Here is a 6,946-nt window from a genome sequence, read left to right as displayed (position 1 = left end):
AAGCACTTATTTGCTGCGGGCTTCTTAAAACCGCAGTAAATAATGCTTATTTATTTATTTATTTATTTTTCGTTTAATAAGCACTTATTTTCTGCGGGCTTCTTAAAACCGCAGCAAATAATGCTTATTTGCTGCGGTTTTTTAAGAAGCCAGCAGCAAATAGTCAGTTCAAAAAATATAAAAAACGCGTTTTGACGTTCAATTGCTTAAAACCCTAAAATAAGTTTCTTCAAAAACCCACGACGACAACTGTCTTATTCTTCAAACTCTTCAATTTCTGAAAATTTCTTCAAAAGCCCACGAAAAATCTTTTCAAGTTCTTTAAGTTTTTCAAATCATACGACTCTACTGTGTTTTCTCTTCATTTCGTTCATCATCTTCCAAACCCCACGACTTTGTTTAAGTTCTTCAACTTCCTGTGTTGTTGAAATTTGTTGCTTCAATAACCACCCATTGCACGAATTCCCTTCTCCATCTTTGTTTAAGTTCTTCAATCCACCATTGTTGCTTTTCCTTCAAAAGCCACGAAATTAGGGCTACTCTTGTTCTTTTTCAAGTCGTTGTGTTTTAATGAGGATTTAGTCTTTTTTTATACTAATTTTGATTATGTTTTTCATTGTAGGTTACACAATCTTATTGTAGAAACAAAATTATCATATATTCTCTATACAAACGTATGTATTTTATATTTGAATGTGAATAATTTACTTATGTATGTACTTGAATATTTGAATGTGAATAATTTTAATTAATTAGGATTTTTAGGGTAGATTGAATGTGAATAATTTACTTATGTATATATATGTAGTTGTATATTTGAATGTGAATAATTACTTCTAGGATGTTAATTAATTATGTTTTTGGATGAGTTTAATGCTTATTTGTGTTTGTTTTGACCTCTTTATTGCTTTCAGTCTCATACCGGTATGATGTTGTTCTGAGCCTGCCTGTTGTACTAATCTTTTAATGCCCCTAAGCTGCTGTTGAACGTACACACTTGGCTGATCAATGTGCCTGTTCTGATTGCATAAGTTGCTGCTGTACTGATATACACTCATTTGATAAACAGCTACACAACTAACCCTGTTGTTGTCTTGGATTAGGCTTGATATACACTCATTTTGTTCTTGGTAAATAATGTAATTAGTTTAGATTTAGGACTTTAATTTGTATATGTACATATTATTATATTATATATACGATCGAGAGTTTACAAAGAGATTATTGGTGATTATTGGTGTTAATTGGTGATTATCATTGGATTAATCATTGTTTATTACATTGTACATTATTGGATTATTTAATACTATTAAACGGAAAAAAAGGCTATTATTTGCTGCGGGCTTCTTAAAAACCGCAGCAAATAGTCATTACCCTATTTGCTGCGGCTTTTTAAGAAGACCGCAACAAATAGCCTTTTTTTTGCTGCGGTTTTAAATCGCAGCATTTAAAATAGGTCATTTGCTGCTATCACTATTGTTGGGGGCTAAAACCGCACCATATTATGGCCAAAAAACAGCAGCAAATAAGGTTTTTTCCACTAGTGAATAATCGTGACCAAATTCTAATCATCAGATACATATTATAATCCAGAAAATTTTGTGACACGTGGTATTCATATACAACACAATTTGCCGCTCAAATTATTACAATTTTCATTTTCCTATGTCTTTTTTACATTGAACCTCTTAAATATCAATTAAATATAATTATATTGAAGCTTTTAGTCTTCATCAATTTAATTCATCTTTCTCTATATAAACATACATATGTTAGAAGATAAAACTCTTTGTTTTCTAAATTTAATTATATTGAAGATGAAAAGACAAAACTTTAAGATTTATTTGTTAGTGCCATATACATAACTTGCCTTATTTATATGATTAAATTTCAAAGTCTTCATTTAGTGTATCCCACATACATAAGATGAGTAAATGGTATTTTAAGAGTTGAGTTTATTGATTATTTAATTAGTAAGAAAATTGAGATAAAACTGGAGAAAAATATGAGTTTTTTTTTTTCGTTGCTATGTGAATATGCAATTTTATCTCAAAAATTTTATGGGCGTAGATGTGGGATGAAATAAGGTTCAAAAATTGAAATCAAATTTTGAAGATTTGAGTGGAGATGAAATGGAAGCAAAGAGAAAGAAGATATTGATGAAGATGATGTTTAATTTGTTTTCATGTTGACATATTATGTAGTTATGGATGTCATAATAATCAAATATATGTTATTATGATGATGATCAAGTTTAGAAGCATATGAGTAGCTTTTGTTTTAAATATTACTTCTTTTCAAGGGTTAGGGAGTAATATTTTTGATTAAAAATATTAATATTAGGTTATTTGATAAACTTAACATAAATTGAAGATATTTTGTACTCCTATTATAATTAGTTGATATTTTTTTGGTTATGTTATAACTATAGATATAATTGTTCAAAATAATTGTCTATATTAATATTATATATTTTTTATATAATAATTCTATAATCACGTACATAGCACGGGTAAATATCTAGTATAAATAAAATCTTGAACTTCAATCAAGAATTTAATTCATGGTATGCAATTAATTTGAATAATTTAACGTAATTTATCATGAAATTTACTACAACGCGTTAATTTACATGCCTTGAAATTAATTAATTCGTGTATAAAATTAATAACCATATTCATTATTCAATATTTTACAATTCAATTTAACATGAACATGAGATAAATGATATGAAATCGATTAATTTCAAAATTAGATATGGAGTAATTCCTATGACCATTTTCAGTAGCTATTAATGGTACCTGTCCAAGCTTGTTTAAATTAGCATAAATTAATTTCCCATTAAAATCGACCTAATCCTTTACATCTATTTCTGTGTTATTTCTTTTTCAACGCATCGTTTTAGTTTGTTTACAGCCTTACAGGATATACTATACCCATGAAAAGTTGTTATGGAAATGCTTGTATTAAGGGTAAATATTTAATGGAAATATGTCGAATGATTTATTCTACATCGATGAATTAAAAATGATGTTAACATTTAATATTTATTTGAGTCTTTCCTTCCATTATCATATGGTTTTGGAATGATATTTCATTGGCTTATGAAGTGTGTATACCTCGTGCTTTATATACACTTTATATTAAGGGTATATATATACATACTCTTAAATTTTATGGCTAGGCAACTTTAATTCAAGCCCAATGCTAATTTATCATTTTTAATCTCTAGCTATTTTAATAGTGGTAGAATATATAATGATCAACTAGAAATTTAAATAGATGGTTAAAACTCCCGTATATTTAACATAATATTATTTTTTGTGCCATTATAGTATTAAAATTACACACTTTAATTTAGATGATGTTGTACATATTAGAAGTTTCATCCTCCAAGGCTCCAACATAATATTATATGTTGTCTACAATTTGTGTATTTTGTTTGGAATTATGGTTTTCTGGTATGCATGCATAGATGGTCATGTTAAATTTATCATGGTGGTAAAAAATTGGATCAATTATAATTGAATTAATTAACTTGATTTATTAATTGTTTAATTTATGGATTGAATAAACTTATAGATTGAATAAATAGATTATCATTTATGGATTGAATAAATTTATGAATTGAATAAATAGATTATCATTTGGTCCAAATTCTAGGAAAAAATAAAGATGCTTATTCATTGGAGCAGCATTAATCTTGAAAAATGAGTTGAACTCTTTATAAGAAAGAATCTGTCTGCTAATAGCAGACCTTTCAAAGTTAAAATCTTATTTTAAATTAACTTTCTTAAAGAATATTACACCAAATTTGGTTATTTGTGACCTTGGGAAATGTTTTAAGCATATTTTATTTTTTTTGTTGTTCTTCGACCATATGCTGTCCTTGTGCTGTAAATGTCATCACATTATTATGTAGTACTAATCCAATTGTCACACTTTTTTTTAGTTTATCTCTTTTATACTGCTAATATTTCTTTTGTAAAAGGACTAAATATTATTTTTTTGTTTTCATCCGCGCATTTAATTTTCCTCTATTACTCCCTCTAATTCTTTTCAATTGTCCTATTTAAGTTGGACACGAATATTAAGAAAGTGGAGGGATCACCTTGAATAGTATACCCATGTGATGCAGTAGGTATTGGTAATGAAGTTAATAAAACTCTAATTACTCCCTCCGATTTTTGTTCAATGGCATGGATAAGTTTAAATTTGGAGGGAAAATTACAAATTGTTTAATTACATAATTAAAAATACAAAGTCTTCATTGCCATTAATTAAATTACATAATTAAAAATTACATCCCCGAAAAAATAAAATTACATTTCATAAAGGGGGTTTGTATCTATACTTCCACTTTCTCCTCCATCTCTTCAACACTTTACGGCTACAAATAACGAATATTTTTCTCGGGTCATGTGAATACGGATATCATTTCGTTCATTGACTTTAGAAAAGAGGTCGAACAAACCAAATATGCATTTAGTGTATACGTTAGTCACTTTAAAAAAATGCGCCAAAAAACGAAAATCATTAATGCCATCCAAAATTTAAAAACTTTTCCAAAAAACTAAAGTCATGAAAAACAGCCCAAAACTGAAGTCAACCCAAAAGATAGGCGCCAAAATGAAAATGTCAACCCAAAAGATAGGCGCCAGAATACAATAAAACAACCCAAAAAGCAACACAACATCACTGACAATTATAAATTGGGGGTATTTTTTGCAAACCAATTAGTACTCCAAGTCATTTATTGCAAAAACAAAATGGTGAAGCAAAAAGAATTAGATACTTACACTAGGAATGAAATAATGCATATGTTACTGATTGGTGTTAACAAAAAGGGGAAGCCAGCACATGGATTAATAGGGGCAATCGCCAAAAAGTACGATGTTCACCGGAAGACCGTAAGGAGGGGGCTACATTGGACGCAAGTAGCAAAAAGTTTGGCAGAAACAATAGGACAATAATACCATTTGATGAAAATAGATTCCAAGCCTTAGAAAAGACCAAAATGACAAGTCAACAAACAGTTGCAAAAGCCATGGGTGTTAGCCAATCAACTGTATGGAGATGGAAGAAAAAAAAACACATACACAAGCATACAAATGCAATCAAGCCACTGTTAACCGACACTAACAAGAATGGCAGGTTATTCTTTTGTATTTCTAGTTGCAGTTATAATGAACAGATAGATGCTTTCAAATTCAGTGACATGTCTAACACAGTTCACATAGATGAAAAATTGTTCTACCTCACTAGAACACAAAAAACGTAATATCTTACCTCAGGAGAACCTGAGCCGTATAGAGAATTAAAGTCAAAAAGATTCGTTCCCAAAATTATGTTCATGTGTGCGGTTGCTAAACCGATGTATTCTAGTGAAGGTCAACTAATTTTTGATGGAAAGATATGTATCTTTCCTTTTACAGCTCAAGTGCTAGCACAAAGAAGTTTCAAAAACAGGAAGAGAGGGGAATCAGAAACCAAACCCATTCAATCCATAACAAAGACACACATAAGGTCAATGCTAATTGACAATATCTTACCGGCTATTAGAGAAAAATGGCTAGAAGGTGCAAGCGAAACAATTTACGTACAACAGGATAATGCAAAACCACACATTCTTGACAATGATCCAATATTTAGGGAAACTGTAAATCAAGATGGATTCAATATCCATTTAGTTCAACAGCCTCCAAATTCCTCAGATATGAACGTGTTGGACTTAGGTTTTTTTAGGTCTATTCAATCATTACAACACCAGAATGCAGCATACGACTACACACAATTGGTTAGGGCAGTGACATGTGCTTTTGAAGCTTTAGAACACCACATATTAAGGTTTGTATGGATAACCTTACAAGCATGTAAGGTTGAGGTACTGTAAAAACTTGGTGGTATTGACTATCATATTCCACACATGAACAAAACCAAACTAGCTAGGGAAGGGAGACTACCAGATTATTTAACAGTTAGGAAAGAAATCATTTATAAGTCACTCCATCATTTGGATGCAAATCATTTAGGGGTTGCTTTACTATACTTAGTAATTGAAGACCAAGATATTTTCCATCAAGCAACACAATCAACAACAACAATTATCGTGAGCCAGCAGGAAAACCAGGAGCAACAAGAAACAACAAAATCAACAACAACAATTATTGTGAGCCAGCAGGAAAACCACGAGCAACTAAAAACAACAGAACCAACAACAACAATTATTGTGAGCCAGCAGGAAAACCAGGAGCAACAAGAAACAACAGAACCAACAACAACAATTATTGCGAGCCAGCAGAAAAACCAAGAACAACAAGAAACAACAGAACCAACAACCACAACAACAACACAAATCCAGCAACAACCAACAACACAACGACCTACAATAGCAACCAACCAGCACCAACAAAATGTTTAGGTTTAAATATTCATATTCACACTTTTGGGCTTATTGTCGTGAATGAAAATGTTTAGGGTTAAACATCATGTAGATTCATTCAAGCTGTTTACGATTAAACATTTATTGGAAAGTTTTTGAGGTTTTTTGTAATAGTCCGTGTTGAAGTGAACCGGATAAATTCATATAAATATGAATCCCGGTCCACACATCAGACATTAAATTAAACCACTTCTAGGACCGATGACATTCTAGTGATAAAGAAATAAAATAGTAATGACGAAATAACAAGACAGCGGAAGTCTAAAATTACAACTTCAGAACCTACTGGCCTCTTCAAACCAAATACAATCCGATTCAAAATGTACTTACTGAAATAAAAAAATAATAAAGTATGGATGGATAAAATTCTAATAGAATTTTCGGGCACAATAGTCAGCTTGACTACAGGTTCTATTAGAATATTCCTCACACACTAGTCCCCACCTGTAAGTCAACCTACTAGTCGTCGAATGACAACATCATAGCAAGTTCCAAAGCACATAA

This window comes from Amaranthus tricolor, chromosome 1, assembly GCF_026212465.1.
Source record: "Amaranthus tricolor cultivar Red isolate AtriRed21 chromosome 1, ASM2621246v1, whole genome shotgun sequence".
Classification (NCBI taxonomy): Eukaryota; Viridiplantae; Streptophyta; class Magnoliopsida; order Caryophyllales; family Amaranthaceae; genus Amaranthus; species Amaranthus tricolor.
This window is presented reverse-complemented; position numbering follows the sequence as displayed.